A 19,944-nucleotide genomic window follows, 5' to 3' on the forward strand; every position below is an offset into this window, starting at 1 on the left:
TTGGAGAGAGGGACAGCTTACCATTTGTGTACTTGGCTTTCTCTCTGTGTCCTGCCTGTCAGCTATTTCTCCACTTCCTTGGTGCAAGTCCTAAGGACATTTGGTGTCTTTTTTTAATCCTTTTTTTCTCTCTTACTCTACCTTTTATCTACAAATTACCCAGGGGAATTTGAGATTTTATGGGTAAATCAATGCAACTTGAGACCATATTCATAAGGAAAATAAGTCAGACTTGCTGTGTAAACATCATATTGTCTCACTAGTATGAAATACTGAAAGAGTAAATGCCTGATAGATACTGTGAAAGTGAAATGGGAAGAAACTGCTGAAAAATGAAGAGTGTGGGCTTTCATTGTTTATCATTTTTTATGCCCCAGTCTTGTAATCTGAGCAACTACTTTAATGATAAATACATATATGTATTAGCCACTGTTAATCTCTGATTATTTTCATTTGAAATACTGTATCATCATTTTTATTCTTTTTTCATTTTAAAAAGATTAGTTAGAAGACATAATGAAGTACCTATTCTATTTATCTACAGAACTGTGACCCTACAGAACACTGTGACCTAGATCTAGAAATAATGACAATCTAATGTGTTATTAAATTGGGATATGAATGAATCTAAAGTCTATATATGAAGAAACATGTTATAGCAAAGTTTAGTAAGGCAGAGGAATCAACGTATAAGCAGAATGGAGGATATATTAGCTAGAATTCTATACAAAAAAGTAATTTTTAAGGTGAGGGAATCAGTGGTATCACAAGAAAAAATGTGGAATTTCACTATGGTAGTATAAATGGCCTCAATATTTGGCTTTATGTCTAAGATTAGTCGTGAGAGAAAAATGGCAAAAGGAAACCTGTAGCATGATCACACATTATACTTAGAGAATCTGAAGAGCAAGGAAACCCAACATTCAAAGTTTTTTTGTTTTTCCCAGCCCCAAGCTGGATAGTACTTCATTACATCAGAGTTAACAATTTGTACTTTGGTAAAATCAATTTAAAGCCCCTCATGTGAACAATAATGTTTGGATGTTAATCTTTTTAGCTTTGTTTACACTTAGGGAAGATGAAAATTTCCTACGCTGCTCCTGATTCCAATGTTCATCCATTATTTAACTTCATCACTAGTTTTCTGAATTAGCAAGGCTTTTTACATTGCCCAGAACAAATCAAGACAGCTTTAAAGAAGGTGAATACAAATCAGGGACAAAAAAAGCTAGCACATCTCTTTTCTTTACTTGAACACCAATTTAAAAACAACTTTTACTCTAAGCCTTGACCTCAATGTTTTAGTAACCATCTTATTCTTGAGTATTGAAAGCTTAGATGATATTTCTCTAACACATCCGAGTTGAATAATTCCAAGATATGAAACTCACCATTTCCTCTCTCCAAAACAGTAGAATGAAAGAACTTTTTATGACCAGCAGTAATACAGTGATTTTTTTTTACTCAAAAACAAATTTGCAGCCACAGAAACATAAATGTGATATGAGTCCAAAGAACACAGTGTTATTATTTGGATAAACTTGCCATACTCATGTCATTTGGAACAATGTAGTTTATTGATCAATATATAAATAATTCAAGAACACAAACTGTAAAGTGTTTTACTTCTTTTCAGCTTTAAAGTTTCTTGTATGACATAATATATTAAAACTGTTTATGAGTGAACGATGCAAATGTTTTCAGAACATACTAAGACACACACACTTAAGTCATTAATATTATAGAACTATAACCACAAAAATCTGTGAAAAATACTGAAAATGTGCATTTTTTATGTTTTATTTTAGATAAAAGAGAGTAGATATTAATATGAGACCTAAGCATTTCTCTTGAACATTTTTCTCAGTGAATCTATGAGTGGTCTATTTCTCAAACTGTAATAAAATGGATTTAATGCAGAGTTTCTGATGTTGAAAAACAGACAAAGATCATATCCTGATCATCTACTTGTGAAGATGCTGTGCACATACATGAAGAGAAGGGGGCCATCGTATAAAGACACAGACAAGAGATGGGTTCTGCAGGTGGCGAAGGGTTTCCTTATGCCTTTGAGAGACTTCTTGTTTAAAACAGTGAATAGAATAAGTGTATAAGAAATAAGAACAATCAAAATTCTGAGTACCTGAAATGAATCAGAGAAAATAAAAGCCAGTAGATAATTAAGAGCAGGATCTGTACAATAAATCTTAAACAATGGTATAACCTCACAATAAAAGTCATGTATGAGGTGGGAATTACAGAATGTTAATCTGAATAAAAAAACTATTATGAATTAAGGCATTAAGAAGCCACCTACAAATGATAAAACTAACAGATTGATGCATAGTCTATTGGTCGCAATGACTGGGTAAAGCAAAGGATTGTATGCAATTACATAGTGATCATAAACCACTGCCGCTAGGAGAAAACATTCTGTGGTTGCACTAACTATAAAGGAGAGAGATTGTATGTTTGAATGTCCACTTTATATGCTTTAATTTTGCAATGTGAACAAATATTTCTAAGATGACAATATGTAATCCATTAACTAGTGATATCCTACTGTTTATTTTTTTCTGAAATTCTGTATAACTTGTACCCTTTTTCTGCTTTTTTTTTCTTTTTCTCCTTAAATAAAATTTAAAAAAAAAACTTTTCCCTACACAATACTTTTTGTCATTCCCAGGCGCATTCCCTCGAGAAATGACAGTATTAAAAGGTCTTCAGCTCCTTTGGTAAATGTTCTGTCCTTTTATATGTGGTTCATTTCTATGCTTAGGATGTGCTGAAATATATTTCTGATTCTGATTATAGGCTGGAATGATACTGAAGTAGTCTTGTGAATATATACATCATACAATTCATCTGTCTCAAGGGAAGTCATTATACAGTCTCCCAGAAATAAGAAACTCATCTCACCCTGAAATATGAATGTGGCACAAATGCTAGTCTTGAGGGTTCAGGCACCTTGCAGAAGGATCAGGAGGGGGATTATAATTATCAGGCTTATCTATAGACATTTACCCAGTCTGGGTACAGTGTGTGGCTAGTGTCCTCAAAAAAGACATGCCTATCTAGAACTTCAGAATGTGTTTTTCCTTATTTGAAATTAGTATTTGTGCAGATAAAATTATGAAACTTGAGATTAAATCATCCTGGATTTATTAGGCTTATTTAAGTCCAATGACTACTGTTCTTATACGAAGAAGAAAGGACACAGAGAAGATATAAAAGTGGAGACTGAAGTTAAAGTGTACCAAGACATACAATATCTGAGTTGAAAGAGGCAAGAGAAGATTGTCCAAGTCTTCAGAGGGAGCATGGTCTAAACAACAACTTGATTACAAACTTCTGGTTTCCAGAATTATGAAGTTAAATTTTTATTGTTTTAAGTCACCCAGTTTCTTGGAATTTGTTATGGCACCCTAAAAAATATACCAGATATTATGGTCATATTCTTCATTAGGGCTCTGACTATAACAATGATGCCTATAAAAGCCTATGTATTTGGACTCTATAAATAGATACTGGACCTAGAGCTAAAGGAAATAATAGGTACTTTAGAGTTATCTCACAGGGCTTTAGGGTGAGATAAATCAGTAATTAACTTCTAGTATGACTTCAACAGAATAAAGAACTTCTAACAATGCCAACAGTCTAATCCTCAGAATATTCAAATATAATCCAAATGGGCTGTGGGTGTAGAGTGTGCGCTTATTATGAAAACAGCTCTAGATTTGATACTTAGCACCATACATACAAAAATTTCTTTATATGACAATGATATTTCAAATATATTTAAGGATTACAGGTTGATGTCTTTACATTAGGATTATCCTGGCTTACCCAAGTGGATAAAAACTAATCACCTGAGTCCTTCAGAGTGGAGAATGTTTCCCACACGTTGTCAGACAGGATGCAGTAATGGACAGAAAATCAGAAAGAAGCTACACTGTTGGCTTTCAAGCTGGAGAAAGCAAGCTATAACCCAAGGAAATGTGTGCAGATTCTGAAAAGGCAGGAAATCAGATTCTTTTCTGGAGTACCTAAAGAAATACTAAATTCCCAATACCTTGTGATTATAGTCCAGTGAGACCTGTGTTGAACTTCTGGCCTACAAAATTGTAATGTAAAAAATTACTGTTTTCAGCAATGACATTGTAATCATTTATATCAGTAATAAAAAATGCAAATACCATCAAATGAATCTATTTTTGTCATCATCATTATGCTTATCATTGCCCCTTATAAATTAAATAATCACAAGTACCTGATCACTCATTGTCTTATCTTTCCAGCAGCCCATATCCCAGTTAATTACCAAGAGAATGTCCAAGTAATTATTATGTGACTGTGTGGCAGAGTTTAATGCCTACCTTATGTGGCACCTTCAATAGATTCTTTGATTTTAGAAAGCAGACAATCCAATGCAAAATCCCATGCTGAGGGTCTACCATCTGGAATAGGAGTCAGCAAATGTTTTATGTAAAGGGGAAGATAGTAAATATTTTAGGCTTTGCAGGCCATATGGTCCCTATCACAAATGCTTTGCTTTGCTTTGATATAAAGAAAGCAGCCCCAGACAAAATGTTAATAACAAAACATGGTTGTACTCCAAATAAAACATTTTATAAGAGGCAGCAGGCCGGATTTGGCTCATGGGCTATAGTCTAAACCTAGAACAACTATGATAACTATTATCAACCTGATTCTATATGAAAAAATCTCATGGAAAAATTTAAGTGTGAATGTTTCATTAAAGTGTAATGTCAGGGCATAATAATACAGAAAGGTAACAGGAAAGGGAAAGTGAAATAAAACAAAGAAGTAAAAGAAAGGTGATTCATTATTCCACTAACCACTATTTTATGTGGAGAAGCAGAGATATTCCAGTCACTTAGCAATTGTTTCATTGATTTGAACTTGTAGCATGTTTCTAACAGTTTGTGTCAAACAAGCAAGGAAGCAAACAAACAAACAAGTAGCCCAGAATAAGGACATCCATCACACAGTCAAAAGGGAGAAGAGAAGGAAAGCAGGAAAAATTTCCTATATCTTCTTAGGGAAGCCAGAGTGAAGGTCCTATTTATGGCACATCTTTTGAATTCTTAATTAATGAGAGGATCCAGAGACTCTAGGCATAGCCAACTTCGGGAAGCACTACTGTATGAATTTAACTCTGCTTGAAATTAACAAAGCTCAGGTGAAGGAACAGTCAAGGTTTAGGAGACAAACAAAGCTCAGAATCTGAGAGATGAAATCATTACTATGCTCAATATAGGTACCATTCGCGAGTACTTTTTTGTTTGACAGACTAATTGCATTTTTTTGGTAATTATATCTTGTGGGTATAAAATGATCTGTCTTCTGATTTTACAATCTATTTTGCTTGTTGGATAGGAATTTTAGCTGCAATACTTTAATTTTTCTTTCACTTCACCAGCAAACCACAAGGGAACTTTCTCTTCCAAATTGAATAATCCCAGAAGAACATAGTTATTTAAAATTTAATCTATTAACATATTTCAACAAACTTAACAAGTCAGGTAATAATTATCTAAATGATAAACATAAAATATAGATAATGGAAATCATCAAGATTCGCAGTTTAAAATTCTTAGAATTCTGTAAATAGGTGGAAATTTTTTAATTTCATAAAAGCAATCGGCCAAAGGCCTATAGCAATATCTTACTTATTGTTAAAATCTTAAAAAACTTTCCTCTGAGACTGAAAACAAAGGTAAGGCCATTATATTCAACATTACAGAGTAACAGCCAAGAAAACACTAAAATATACTATATATATATATATATATATATATATATATATATATATATATGTATAAATATTGGGAAGTCATCAAATTTATCTACATTTGTTGTGCTTTGATACACAACTATGCCAGAAAATCTAAGGACAGCTATTAAAAACAAAACATTCAATAATGTAGGTAAATTTAAAAACTTCACATTACTTCATTCACTGACAGAGTGATTTAAGGTTATATGTTAGTAAGTGGTACAACCTCAACTCACATAGTTTTCTGAGACCAGTATTCTTTTATTTTGCATTTCTTTAATTGAAATTATATGACTACCACATATTACACTCATTCCTAAAAATACGAACAGCACAAGGAAAACCAGTAATTTTTACTATTTTTCCCAATTCTAATTTCTAGTGTCCTTCCTTGATTTGCGTATATTTTTTTAGGCTTTTTATATTGGGCAAATGAATGTATGAACACAAATATAAATACATTGTTCCAATGGTTCTATGTCTTCCTGCTTCACAACTTTTCCTTCAAAAATATATCTGAAGGAAGTTTCCATTGTATATCAGCATTCATTTGTTCAATTTTCTACTGACAGACATTTAGAACATTTGAAATATCTCATGCTAGTATCTCATAAAAACATTTGAAATTGATTTCCTACATTGTAATGATTTTTAAAATACATGCTTTAAATGTAGATAATTTTAAATTTCTCATATTGGTATATAAACATATAACTAGATGTCTATGCAACAGTGGTCTCTTTCATTACTGAGTATTGCTAGCTTTTTATAAATTTTTAGTATTTTGCAAGTATGATGGGGGAAATTGGTATACTGGTAATTAGTTGGGAGGCTATTTCCTCCTCACTCTCAGACACTGATCTTTAGGGATAAGAAAACCATGTTTTCAACTCTTAAAATACTTTTTCTAGTACTAATGTTCACATATCTAAATATATTTCTGTTGCCTTTTTGTAATTTATTAAGTATCATCTATTGATTTATTATTACCAAAGGTTTGTTGTATTTTCTTAATATTCATTATTTACCTGTTATTTGTAGTAAATATTGTCTTTTATGATCATCTTGTTATGTTATTATACTCCTTACTGATTGTAGGTTTTATGTCTTGCCTGTGTCCCTACTCTAAAGGAACAAACTATATTCTGTAAGTTTCTTCAAATGCTTTCTAAGACGTGATTTCAATGTTTATGTGTTTTACGTATTTTCTAATATGATATTTACTACTGAGAAAGGTTTAAGGTGGAGATCTTGCTATTTTTTTAAGTGGACAGTGAACTTTCCAATACTACTTATAAAATAAATAAATTACGTCCTAAAATATCTTCTCTAAAATGTGTAAAATTTCTCCTGAACCATTTCAGGAATATGTATTTAGACGACTGGTATTCTTGTACACTTATGAAATAGTACTACATAGCATTTCGTCTTAAACAATGTCTTGGCTATTCTTAAACTTTTTCTTTCTCTGATCAATTTCAAAATCAGCTTCTGAATTATTTAATAATAAATCAATTCTGATGGCACCTGATTGGAATTACACCAAATTTACGATCAGTTTGAGGGAATGCAATGTAGTTCCATCATGTACACTTGCCATTCTGGTTTAATTTTTATTAGGTTATTTCAGTTTTTCTTTTTTCTCTTCTCTTCTCTTTTCTTTCTTACTTTTTTATTTCTTTTTCTTTTCTTTCTTTCTTTCTTTCTTTCTTTCTTTCTTTCTTTCTTTCTTTCTTTCTTTTTCTTTCCCTTTTTTTAAGACAGAGTCTCACAACGAACTGTTCAGGCTGGCCTGACACTCGCAACAATTCTTGTGCCTCAATCTCTGAATTACTAAGATTACAGGTGTACAGCACAATGACTAGATAGCTCAGTTTCTATCCTTTACTGATAAAGAATGAAACGCCTGATAAATAACTTACTGATATTTTCTACAGTCTTTATCAAAAATTAGATACTTGAAGAAACTTATATATGACAGCAAATTTTTATTTCTATCAATACAAACTTTCAGTATATAATCATTACATGTGCATAGCATATTATAGTAGTGATTATTTAGATCGCTTCATGTTACAAATTTTATTTCCTCATCATCAAAGGCCAATTATCAAATAATCAAAAGTAATAAGGATTCTCTGTATTCTGTTAACATTTTATATTTTAGTAACATTTATGATCTCAAGATTGGCTGATTTATGTTACTTTACATTGGTTATTTATCACTATCAAAACTAAACAACAAAGACAAATGTTTATGATATTGACATAAAGCTCAAGCATTAAATATTAGACAATAAACATTGTTCTACATATTAACTTCCTCTAGTTTCAAATTAAGTATCAAATTTAGCTCCAAATGATACTGAAGATTTAGTTAGGGACCTTTATGAGCATGAGTAATTCATGCACTCATTCATTTTCTCACTCCATACATTCAAATTTAATTGTAACACTGAATGTTTTGAAAGGAGAAGAGGAAGGAGAAAGAAGAGGAAGATAGGGAGGAGAACACATTTTTATCAAGAATGAGTAAAATAAAAGCATGTATAATGATGTTATAATACTTACTTTCCCTTCATCTCTTGGACTATCATTTAAATGTTCAACTGGACCTGGATGAGTTTTGGTGGACCTGTTAAATTAATTCAAAGCAGCAATTAAAAACTAAACATTAAATTAACTTGTTATTAGAGACTGAAGTAAAGAAATTCAGGAGTTAAGCTCAAATTTGTACAATTTTTGGTTTTATTTATGCACTACTTTGCTTCCCTCTATTAGCGCTAAATGAGATGCAATTTTTTTTAAAAATCAGGTTTAAGAACAAATTTCTGCATAAAAATCAGATTTGTCATTATTTGTTGTGTATATGAACATCTGAAAATTTGAAATTGACTTAAATTACAACCACAAAATTGATGCAGTGAACTTGTTTCAACCGAATTTGAAAGTACATACCTGATTTAATTTGCTTATGACAATGAAATCTCTGATTTTACTCCCAAACAAAAGTACAGTGGGACCTTTAATTTAAAACGAAGTTCATTCTAGTGATTGCCATCTTCCAGAAAACTGATAAGCTGGGGAACCCTAATTCATTAGCTATAGTCCATATATTCTGTGGTTATCTCATGTAATGAACACAATTGTAAGACCAACAATGTATTCTTAAAGGGACCTTGTGTATCTGATCTTATTCTACTCTGATATCTGGCATATATTTTTCATAATACCTAGTTTAACTTTTTCATGTGTCTATATTATGGTTAATTATGAAATAACCTGATATGATCAGAGATTTATTAGTGCTCAGTTTCTCCTAGTCTTTTTAAATAAAAGTAATCGTGCCAGGTTAAACTCACCTAGTGTTCACTTTCTTTGTGGTTAGTTTTCTTGTTTGTTTTTCAGACAGGATCTTGCTATGAACTTGCTAGCCTTAAACTCACTGATATAACCCCACCTGGCCTGTAATTTATGGTAATCCTGTGCTTCAGCCTCCAAAGTGCAGGGCTTACAGGCATGTGCTACCACACCTGACTAGTTTATTTTGATGCACACATTATCTAGTTTTAGTTTATTTTTAAATACACATGAAAATCATGAAAGAGTCAGCACAAAGCAATGAAGAATATTTGAATCTTTAAAAACTACTTAAAATTAGATAAAAGTGAAAATTTAAGTAATTTTAGGCTCCCCGATACTAAATTCTCAGTGACCCAGAAAAAATAAATACAGATTAGATATTAATAGTGGATTTATTCTAAATTTTCTCATCTAAAAACAAAGTATTAGCCTCCATTCAGTAAGCCTGATCTTACTGAATAATTGTGCAGATTAGAAATTATACTTATATAATATCTAATATAATGGCAAAACATTAACCCATTTATTAATAGTATGTTTTATGATTTTTCTGACAATCATTGGGAATTTGTTATTATTTTGCATTCTACGATATAGTCTGGAAAGAAGAAAAACAAACAGGTTTCATACTAGTATTTTGCAGTTTTTTCTACAGTGATATGTAAAACACCATTTATAGATAGAGTTTCCATAAAGATATAACTACTTCTAATAAAGTATAATGTTTAAGTTACCACTTAGTAGCTAACAAGAGTGAATAAGCAAAAGCACAAAACAAAAGAAAAACCTCTTGTCTCTAGGGTTTGACTGAGCTGCTTTTACCAAAGTGTATTCCATTTTCAACTAGTGGAGATATAAGACATTCCACAGAAAGAGTGACTCATTTCCTTAAAGTTTGGGAAACTCTAAATTAAATAAAGTTAAATATTTTTTCCTACAAAACTTTTTAGAACCAGTACTACGCAAATAGTTATCCCAAATCTTCAATATTTTCCAAGCTTGTTGGTCCACTGAAATATTTTTTCATTTACCATAAGGCAATCACTAAAATATTTTTTTAGGGAATGAAACTATATGCAAGATTCTTCTAGTTGGTTATAAAACCAACTAATTCAGCAGAATAATGTAGGATTATATTTGTTTATCAGAATAAATTTCTGTTATTTATAATGAATTTTTTAAAATATAAAATTATGGATCATGAAATTTCAAAAAATTATTTTAGATAGAAAAATCAATGACAATAAATTCATATAACAGCACCTAAACAATGCTCAGTAATTCTTCTGGACATCACAATTCATTTCTCTTTCTCCCATTCATCATGGCTTAAGCATGTATGAAAATCATGAAAGATTCTGCCCAAAATAATAAAGAATATCTGAATCTTAAATTGATTTGTTGGTCTTTTCATATTGTCCTATCCTAAATGTTAATACCACGTGGTATCCTGTCCTAAACTGCCATCTATTTCTATGTAATATGTGGTCATGAATTTAAAAATCCATGGTAATCACTGAGTTAAAAAGGATAAGAACTATGACAAACTAGATGGCACATTGCCCACCTACAGAACCAAAATTGTTTCACAGATCCCTGCAAGAATACTGCAGTAGGATAATTTCATTACGAATTCTTTCACTGAAAACTGGGAATCTAATTTTTTTGGCGTGAGGGTACCAGGCACTGAACTCAGAACAGTGTGCTTGCCAGGTAGGCGCTGTGCTGCTGAGCTATATCCCTCTTCTCATTTTTAATTACCATCTGAATGTAATGAACCTTTACAGTTCAACACACCTAAAATTGAACACTGCTTTACTTCAAAACTTAAATCTTTGGCTCTCTTTCAGTAACAGGCACTATTTACACAGTTCTTCAAGACAAATACCTCGATACCATCCTTGAATTTTCTCTTTATATTTGTTCCACTTCTTCCTCTATTTTTAAAATAAAACAGCTTAACTCTTCCCCACAAAGTATTATAATTTTTACCCAGAGTATAATTTTTTACTCTCTCTCCAATCATTTCTCCATTCCTGAATAGGATATTTTTAAAATTTAAATTTAATCAAATTACATCTGTCTAAAACCATTTAAAGTCTAGCTTCCTATTGACTTTAATTTTCAAACTACTCTAAGTGGCTTATAAGACCGTTTATATATATCCCCTGATTACAGCCCCAGATATATCTCTTGCCATCTTCTCTTCTAGCCATTCAACCCAACCAAAACTCAAAACATTTCTAGTCATGGAACATAAAATTCTCACCATATCTTTTGAACATTTTGGGGTTTTTTCCTGGAAAATTGTCATCTTTGTCCTGATTCTTCACTTTTGTATCTGAAAACTCATCCTTCGGCTCTCAGCATAGATATAATTCCCTTCACAGAGACTTTTCTGAGGTTTATATCAGATGATTTTCTTATGGAATTGCCAAAATATATTTCCCATAATAATTATCTTTATATGTAATCTTTTTTCTTCAAATAGCAATGTTTGATTAAAAGCAAACCTAACTCTAAGAATTCCAAAATGTCACGATAAAATTTAATCATATGTAGAAAAAAAGGTTACATTTTTAGAAATACTGTATGTACTCCACCAGAAATAACTATTCCTGTGCTATCTCCTATATTTTCTCATAGAAATATTTTTAATGACACTTTAGTACTGCCATTCTATGATATCCTTAGTCATCACTCCTTCAATGCAAAATGTTTCAGGCTCCAAATAACCTATATAAAATTTTAGAAACATGAAAATAAAGATTAAGTGAAAAGCAGCCAAATGAGTACTTAAAATAGGAATAATCAAATATCTTTTAAAGACAATTCTTTCATTTTGCATACCCAGAAAATAGGTTTTAGAATTTGTGGATTAAAATTATATTTATACAATGCATATTGAAGCATATTTTATTACTGTCCCATACACTTAATACATATTAACAGAAAGTGGAATGTAATTTCTAATGTATTGCAAGAGGTAGAAGGCAATTAAGAGGCAATTTTGGGAGACTGAAAGTTGACATTCACAATCTATCATGGAGGAATTACAATTCCAATGAACTCACTTTAGGAAATTTGGTCAAAATAAACCATTGATAATTTCTTAAAAGATATTCCAAAGGCATTGCCAGAGGCTTGAATTCTTATAAAATACAGAATTTATAAACAAAATGATGGACACTCTTCTAATACTGGAGAGCGCCCGGCGCCGGGACCAGAGACACCGGCGGAGCTGCCCTAGGCGGGCGCACCCACGCCTGTAAGCCCGCCGCCCTCCGCGACCTTCTCTTCCCGGATTGGCAGGCGGCTAGCGGCGGTGAGGCGGGCGCCTAAATCCGGGTCCTTAGACGTTCGTCCGGGACGCAGCGCTCGCCGTCCAGCCGCGCTTCCCTCACACCTGCTGGCATGCGTGTGGGCGCCCGCGCAGGGTCTGTAGGGGCCCGTGGGCGCGCGTGTGTGTGCGCTCGGCCCGGAGCGCGGCGGTCTGCTGAGGGTGCTTGTATGCTCGCGCGTTGGGTGCTCGGCCCCGGGGAGCGACGGCGGGAGCCTGACTCCGCGCGCCCGGCCGGCTCAGGCGGGACTTGCGCCGCAGCCGCCACCGCCTCGCGTCCCCTGAGGGCCGCTGTCGTGCTGCGGAGAGCGCCGGGGCGGGCGGACGCCGCGGGGGCTGCGAGCGGCTGGTTGGCTGGGGTGGGAGGAGGTGGGGTGGGGGTCTAGAGGCGCGGGCGGGAGGGGCCGGGATGAGGGTGCGGGGCAGCACGGAGGCGGCCGGCGTCGCCGCTCGTCCCTCCCGTCGGCTGTGGTGCTGTCAGCCGCAGATGTTTTGGGCTCAGACTGTTGGGAATGGGGAGTGGAGTAAAAGGCGTCTTTGCCTCCCAAATTTCTTGCCGAGAAAAAAGGCAGGGTTGAAGATGACAGAGGGTTGGGGGGGGGGGTCGCCTGGAAGATGGTGGCAGAGTAAATTGCAGCAACCCCCCCCCCCACAACGTTTTTCTGGAAATAAAAATTATTCTAGCTGAACCTTTAGAAGGAAATCCCGCCTTGAAGAGAGACGCGGAGGGTCTTGTTCTTTTGATTCTGGTTTGATTGTATAATAATAATGATATAATACTAATGACGACACTGCCTTTTATTTTGACCCCAGTGCTGTCAAAGCGTAGTTACAGCTGGGGATAAAGCCCTTGAAAATCTGATGTATGAAGAAGGAACACAGTTGCTCTAGGAATGGTCTTTATTTTATGAAGATATGTATTTTAGAATTAAAATTTGACAAAACGAGGCCTTTCTTCTTTTCCACTTTTCAGCCAATGCTCATAAAATGGGGCTGGCTATTACTGCCTTGAATATGGAAAAATAAATGATTTTACCCGGTATAATTCTATGTAGTTAGTCAACCCTTTCTCTTTTCCTTTGACTTTCTCAACAGTTCTTAAAATGAAGAAGTTTAATTTCCGAAAAGTTTTGGATGGCTTGACTGCCTCCTCACCGGGCAGTGGCAGCAGCAGTGGCAGTAACAGCGGTGGGACTGGTAGTGGTCCCTTGCATCCAGGAGGGACAGCTGGAGTTCTGAGAGAGGAGATTCAGGAAACCTTGACTTCAGAATATTTCCAGATTTGTAAGGTAAATTGTGCATTGCTTGAGGCCTATTATTTCTTCATTATATTTCTGTGGAGAAACAAGGAAATAAAACATCACAGTAAGAATCATTGAGATGCCAGCATCAAAGATCATTTTATCTCATAAATTTATGAGATAAAAAATCTTCAAAATTATAAAATTGAAAAAGCAAAAAATTAAAAATTTTTAGATATTTAAAATTAAAATTTAAAGTTCTCAAGGTGATTTACTTCAGCAGTGTTCTGGAATACATATTAAATGTTTTTTAAAGGTAAAGCAAAATAGCATATGAAATGTATAAATGAGATATAAGGCTTAGAACACCTTCTTACATAATAAAATTAAACTTACAATGCATTAAATGAGACTAAATGCTAACACAGGGAAAGTACATTAAAATAAATGTAATCATGCTAAAATTGATGAATATTTAGTCAAAAACAACAAAATTATGCAATTTGAGTGAATTTCATTGAATTAGAGTTTTTAAAATATTAGCTTATTTAATATGATGTAAAATGTTAAGTGGTACATGAAACAAACTACGTGGTATGGTTTATAGCTTTTGCTAAGACTTGCTGAAATTAAATGTTAAGCTTTAGGTGTTTGTGTCTAGAGATTTATGCTCATGGTTGGGATTTCTGTCATTACAAAAGTGTTTGAGGGCCATTCTTATATCTTTTCAACCACTTTGTTCCTACTTTGTGGGAGATGCCACAGAAGGCTGCTGACAAGTGCCTACACCTTGACCGTAGCCTTCACAGCCTGTGAACCCATATGCTGAAACATGTCTGTTAAGTTTAATCTACCACGTCTCAAGTATTCCATTTTACTAGTCCAAAATGAAATCAGATAGCCATTAAAAACAACAGAAGTGTTAAAAATGTGAGCAGTTTTCCTAGGCTAAAACAATGCTTTAATACCATTAATATATTTAATTTGATGCAATTTATTAATAGTATGTAGTATAAGCCATATAAATACATAAACCATCAAAAGAGGATATACGGTACATAGTTAATAATTACTCCATAAAATACATGAATAGTTTCAAATAAATCTAAGTTATTTCAAGATAGGAAAGTAAATTAATTATAATTGGAAGAGGGGAACTTACGGTCAGAAAATTGAAAGTTAAAAAATTATACTTCCAAAATATAGTGGCTTTTGATGTAGACCCATTTCGAGATTAAAAGAAAAGGAATTTAATATAGCAAAAATACAAATTTCTTGTGGTGAGATACAGTAGTGCCTTGGTTTACAATCTATTTGTTTCACAATTTTGGGGAAAATAACTGGGGTTGCATGGGTATAACCACGGAAGTAAAACTTGTGTGTGGAAACAAAGTTTGCTAAATGTTTTGTTTGCAAACCAAATTGTTTGCAAACAGAAGAATTCATATACTGAGGTATTATTGTATTTAAAAATCCATTCTCAGCAATTTCTAAGTATGTGTTAAATCATCAATAGTCACCATTTTTTAAAATGAATATACAGAACTTAACATTCTACCTAAATGAAGTTTGTGATTTTTCATTAACAGCCCTTTTTCGATTAACCACGAACCCCCACTTCCTGTGCACCAGCCTTTGTTAAATATCATTCTACCCTGATGAGATCATGTAGCATTTTTCTTTGCCTAATTTCACTGAACAAGTGAAAGTTCTTCTATATATTATAAATGACAGAATACTTTCTTGTGTAAGACTGAAAAGCGTTCAGTCACACACAAGCACACCCACACACACAGCACTTATGAATAATATTTTCATTATCCATTTTTCTATCAGTGAACATCTAAGTGCATTTCATGTCTTGAGTATTTTGAAGAATTCTGTAATCCATAGGAGAATACAGATCACACTTTCACATAACAGTTTAAATTTCTAGTCACGTACCGAATAATAAAATTATTGGATCATATAGCAGGTCTAGTTTTATTTTTTTGAGAAACTTCCACCATGTGTTCGATATCAGTTTACATTCCTTATAACAGTGTGCAAGATGTTACTCTTCACCTCTTTCGAACACTTCTTATCCTTGGTATTCTTGATAACAGTCATGCTGACATTTGTGAATCAGTATCTCCTTGTGTCTTCAATTTGTACTTTTCTGATGATTAATGACATTGAGCATTTTTCACAAAACTGATAGATTTTTTTTATGTTGTCAATTGAGAATATTATAACTTCATTGAATCATTTTATTCACATTATTTTTGTTTGGTTGGTTATTGAGCTGAAGTATTTTCTAGTTTTGGATGTTAAACTCTAATCACATGTATGATTTTCGCCCACTTCATATTTTGTTTACTCTAAATAAACTGCTTAGTTTTATTTTTGGTGCTTTAAAATTTTTAGTCTAACAATGAGTGTCTAAACTATGGATTATATGCTTTCTAGGAGACATACAGCTAAACAGGTTCCTATCATACAGTGACCTATAACTACAGCTTTCCATAGTATTCACAAACTTTTTCCTCAAATTTCCAAAAATTTTACATTTTCAGACCTTTAAAACTTCATTTAAAATTTATTTTTATTTATTGCATAAGGAAAACACATAATTTCATTGCTTTGTAGATATCTACTACTCCAGGCATCAGAGGTAGCCATTCTTTTATGCGCTCTTGGAAATGTGCAAGGAGCAACTGTTTGCAAAAGCATAGATGTATTTCTGAGCTCCATATTCTGTTCAGTTAGCCTGTATTCTTGTTTTTATGCTAGTCAGTTTTTATTATAATAGTTTTAAAGTATACCTAGCATCAGTGTGATGCTTCTAGACACATACTTTTTGCTCATAATCAGTTTGGCTATTCCAGATTTTTCATGGAATTATGTACAATTCAAATTATATGTTATAGACCTACGTTGAATATCATTAGAATTTCAATAGTGATTGCAGGGTCTCTGAAGAGTCCCAGGTGGGTAAACATGGCCATGTTACCAATATTGAGTTTTCAACGCATAAATGCAGGACATCTTCCCATTTCTTTGTTTATTCACCAATTTTTTTAACAGTGTTTTATATTTTCAAGTAAAAAGAGCTTCAAGCTCCTTGGGTAAACATATTCTTGAGTATATATTTTCAGTTATTCTATATTGGATTATTTTCTTGATTTCTTTTTTGAATAGCTAGCATATGAAAAAATGCTACTTATTTTTGTATCCTGCAACTTTATAGAATTTATTTATGAGATCAGAAGTGTTGGGATGTAGATCCTGGGATATTTTTAGGCAAAAAATAGTATTTACATTTTAGTGTCTTTAACATTTTTCTTACCTCCTTTGCGTGTTTGTTTTATTGGGTCCTATTAGTTATACACGGTGGGAAGTTTTGACATATTTATTAATGTGTGTAACCTACACTTAGCAAGCTCACTCCCTCATGGATTCCCTGTTCCTCTCTTCATCCCCTCCCTGATTTTTTCCTGTAATAGCTTCCTTTATGCTTTCATATAAGCGTGTGTTTCCTTTCTAATTTTTTATTTTTTAGATTTTACATATGAAAGAAAACTTGAAAATTTGACTTTCTGAGTTTTGCTTATTTTACTTTATATAATTATCCCAGGTTCAGTTTGTTTTTAGAGATGACATTTTACTCTTCTTTATACCTCATTAATATCATTTTGTAACTATGCCATATTTTCTTTACTTATCCCTCAGTGGACAAATAAGCTGCTTTTATGATTAAAATATATTTGCAAGAAGCCCTGAAATGTTACTTAGTCACTCGCATTGGTATTCCTCCAGACTTCATGGTACACTCAATGTCGCAGAATTGATTCAGGTCTAAGTTCAAAGACTGAGGTCAAGAGTATTGTCATGTAGACCTTCATGCTTCCACTCCCGCAGGTGCTGCCATGATAAGCATGCTTGGTTCTGTGCTGCAGAGGAAATGCCAGCCTCATCTTCCTACTTCTGGCTTCCTTTCTCAACTATCATATTGCAATATATTCTAATTGCTTTTCATTTAAGGAAACAAAATGCTGGGTAGAAGGATCAGTTGATAAAACCAGTATTTAATTTACAACAACATCGTACTTTGGGCAAAAGGAACACAGATGTGACTGACTACTTGGGGACTTGGCAGAGTAAAGCTGTTTAATTGTTATTCACAACTCTTATACTCTGAAAATGGATTTTTATAATTCGTTTTAAAGTACAACAGCTATCAATCTATGACAAAATGTCTGTCTTCTGGAGACTAAAATTGTCTCAATAGCTGTTGTCTTGTTCAGCTTTTAACTCTCATTATTCTATTTACTAAAGACAAGATGACCACTTTCTGACATTGATACAAAATACTGACAGTACAAGTTGAATGCTAGTGAATAACACAGCTGAGGGATAAAAAACATAGAAGATCACTGGCAAATGCCACTTACTCTCTATTGATTGATCAAATGCATGTGTTCATTGTGATTATATTGTGCATCCACACAGACAGTTGCATGTCCTATCTAAGATAAAACTTCCAGCATGAAGGGAGAGTTTCAAATGTGGAAATAGCTAAGTAATACTTACAGTTCCTCTTCCATTGTGCTAGAAAAACACTGCTCCGTTTTTAAGCTGCAATGGTAATGAGCAACATAATTATTCTTTTTTCATTTCATTAAAATGCCCTAATTATCCTGCAGTCCCCAAAAGGAATTTCTTCTAGATTTCAGAAAAAAAATTTCTCTTTGGGAAATTCATTCATTCATTCTCTCTCTGTGTGTGTCTCTCTCTCTGTTTCTCTCTCCATCCATCCCTCTCTCTCTCTTTCTCTTTGAGATAGGGTTTCCCTATGAAGCCTAGGCATGCCTTGAATTCATGATGTTTACAGGCATGTTAGGAATTATACTGACTATGAAAATTCCACTTATTTTCCAAATATTTAATTAAATTTTTGTCTACCAGTCAATATTGGAGCGTTTGTTCCATGAAAATCATAATGAAGAAACTTAAGACCATGTATTCCATATTTATGATCTTAAAAAATAGACTAAAACATGCATGTGTACATTCATGCATGAACACACATTCATACATCTGGAAAATGTAAAAAAAGAAACAATTTTATAACAGACTCTTGGAGAAATAATCAGCTTCTTTCATTAGTTTCATTGCCTCCACACTCACAAGGTTTCAGTAGAGATTCATATAGATGTTTACATCCTAGATTTAATAACATAATATAAATATAAAGTAAAATGTTAATTAAAAGTCCATTTTACATGCATTTTAATGTAAATTTTATTAGATTTGTGTTATGGTAAAATACCTGACACAGGCTGTTTATTAAGAAAAAAGTTTTTGGGGCTGGGGATTTAGCTCAGGGGCATAAGCACCTGCCTTGCAAGCAGGTGGCTATGAGTTTGATCCCTGGTACAGATAAAAAAGGAAAAGACAAAAAAAGAAAAAAAGAAAAGAATTGTTTTTTTTTCACTTCACGATTTTGAGTTTCAAAGTCCAAAGAGCACGTTTCCATGGCAAATGTGGCTTCCTGATCGCATCACCTGATAGAGCTGACCAACTTGTTGGGAGCCGCGTCTGTGATAGCTCGCCTTGCGCGGCGGACGTGCGGCCTGTGGTAAAGAGCAAAGCCTGAGGTAGATTACCCCTCCCATCGAATATGTTAGTTTCCTGCTTACCGCGTAAACAACCTGCTCAACAATATAGTCTGCCTGGCAACTGATGATGTTAGCCAATCAGCTTGCCTTGCTTACTTTAACATGATTGGACACTGTACCCGTATATATACCGGTGCCACCCCTGGGCGGAAGTAGAAGCCAGGTAGAAGCCCGGAAGTAGAAGCCCAAAAGGAGCCGCGGAGAGCGGACCGGTAGAGGCTTTGGGGCAGACTGAAGCACAAAAGGAGCCGCGGGGAGCGGACCAGAGGAGGCTTCAGCTGGGAGAACCCAGGGCAGGCTGTACGGAGAAGGAAAATAAAAAGAAAAGGTTGTCCACTACCAGACTTTGTCGTGTGTCCTTCCTGCCGGCCGGGAGCGGACATCGACACCAACTGTAGAAGGTCTTCTGAAAGCAAACAAGGGATTTCACCTCGAACAGGTAGCACAAAGAATAATGGCAGCTATTAGCAGCTATTAGGCTAGGCATTTATCAGCTACTCCATGACATGAACCAATGGGTGCCAGAACTGCCTCTGAGAC

General features: G+C 34.1%; 1 protein-coding gene and 1 long non-coding RNA gene across 26 annotated transcripts in view; one reads left to right on the top strand and one right to left on the bottom strand.

The window, feature by feature from the left end:
- Positions 1 to 12,442, bottom strand: part of LOC134475849 (uncharacterized) — a 42,642-nt gene extending 30,200 nt beyond the window's left edge. The window contains exons 1-3 of one of the 2 annotated variants that reach the window (XR_010047178.1): positions 12,238 to 12,442; positions 8,372 to 8,435; positions 4,377 to 4,457 (exon numbers count right to left, since the gene is read on the bottom strand). This is a non-coding gene — a long non-coding RNA (uncharacterized LOC134475849). Of the gene's footprint in view, positions 1 to 4,376; positions 4,458 to 8,371; positions 9,809 to 12,237 lie in introns of those variants that run through there. The other variant, XR_010047177.1, reaches the window with a different exon arrangement.
- An 11-nt stretch (positions 12,443 to 12,453) lies between these two features.
- LOC101787859 (histone H1.8-like) overlaps positions 12,454 to 19,944 on the top strand; it is a 109,265-nt gene continuing 101,774 nt past the window's right edge. For 19 of the 24 annotated variants that reach the window (XR_010047155.1, XR_010047166.1, XR_010047162.1 and 16 more), the window contains exons 1-2: positions 12,455 to 12,600; positions 13,599 to 13,792. The gene's annotated coding sequence lies outside the window, so the exon portion shown is untranslated. The other 5 variants (XR_010047163.1, XR_010047156.1, XR_010047161.1 and 2 more) reach the window with 2 other exon arrangements.

Source organism: Cavia porcellus, unplaced genomic scaffold, assembly GCF_034190915.1.
Source record: "Cavia porcellus strain 051 isolate PalLab524CR breed Dunkin Hartley unplaced genomic scaffold, mCavPor4.1 scaffold_5, whole genome shotgun sequence".
Classification (NCBI taxonomy): Eukaryota; Metazoa; Chordata; class Mammalia; order Rodentia; family Caviidae; genus Cavia; species Cavia porcellus.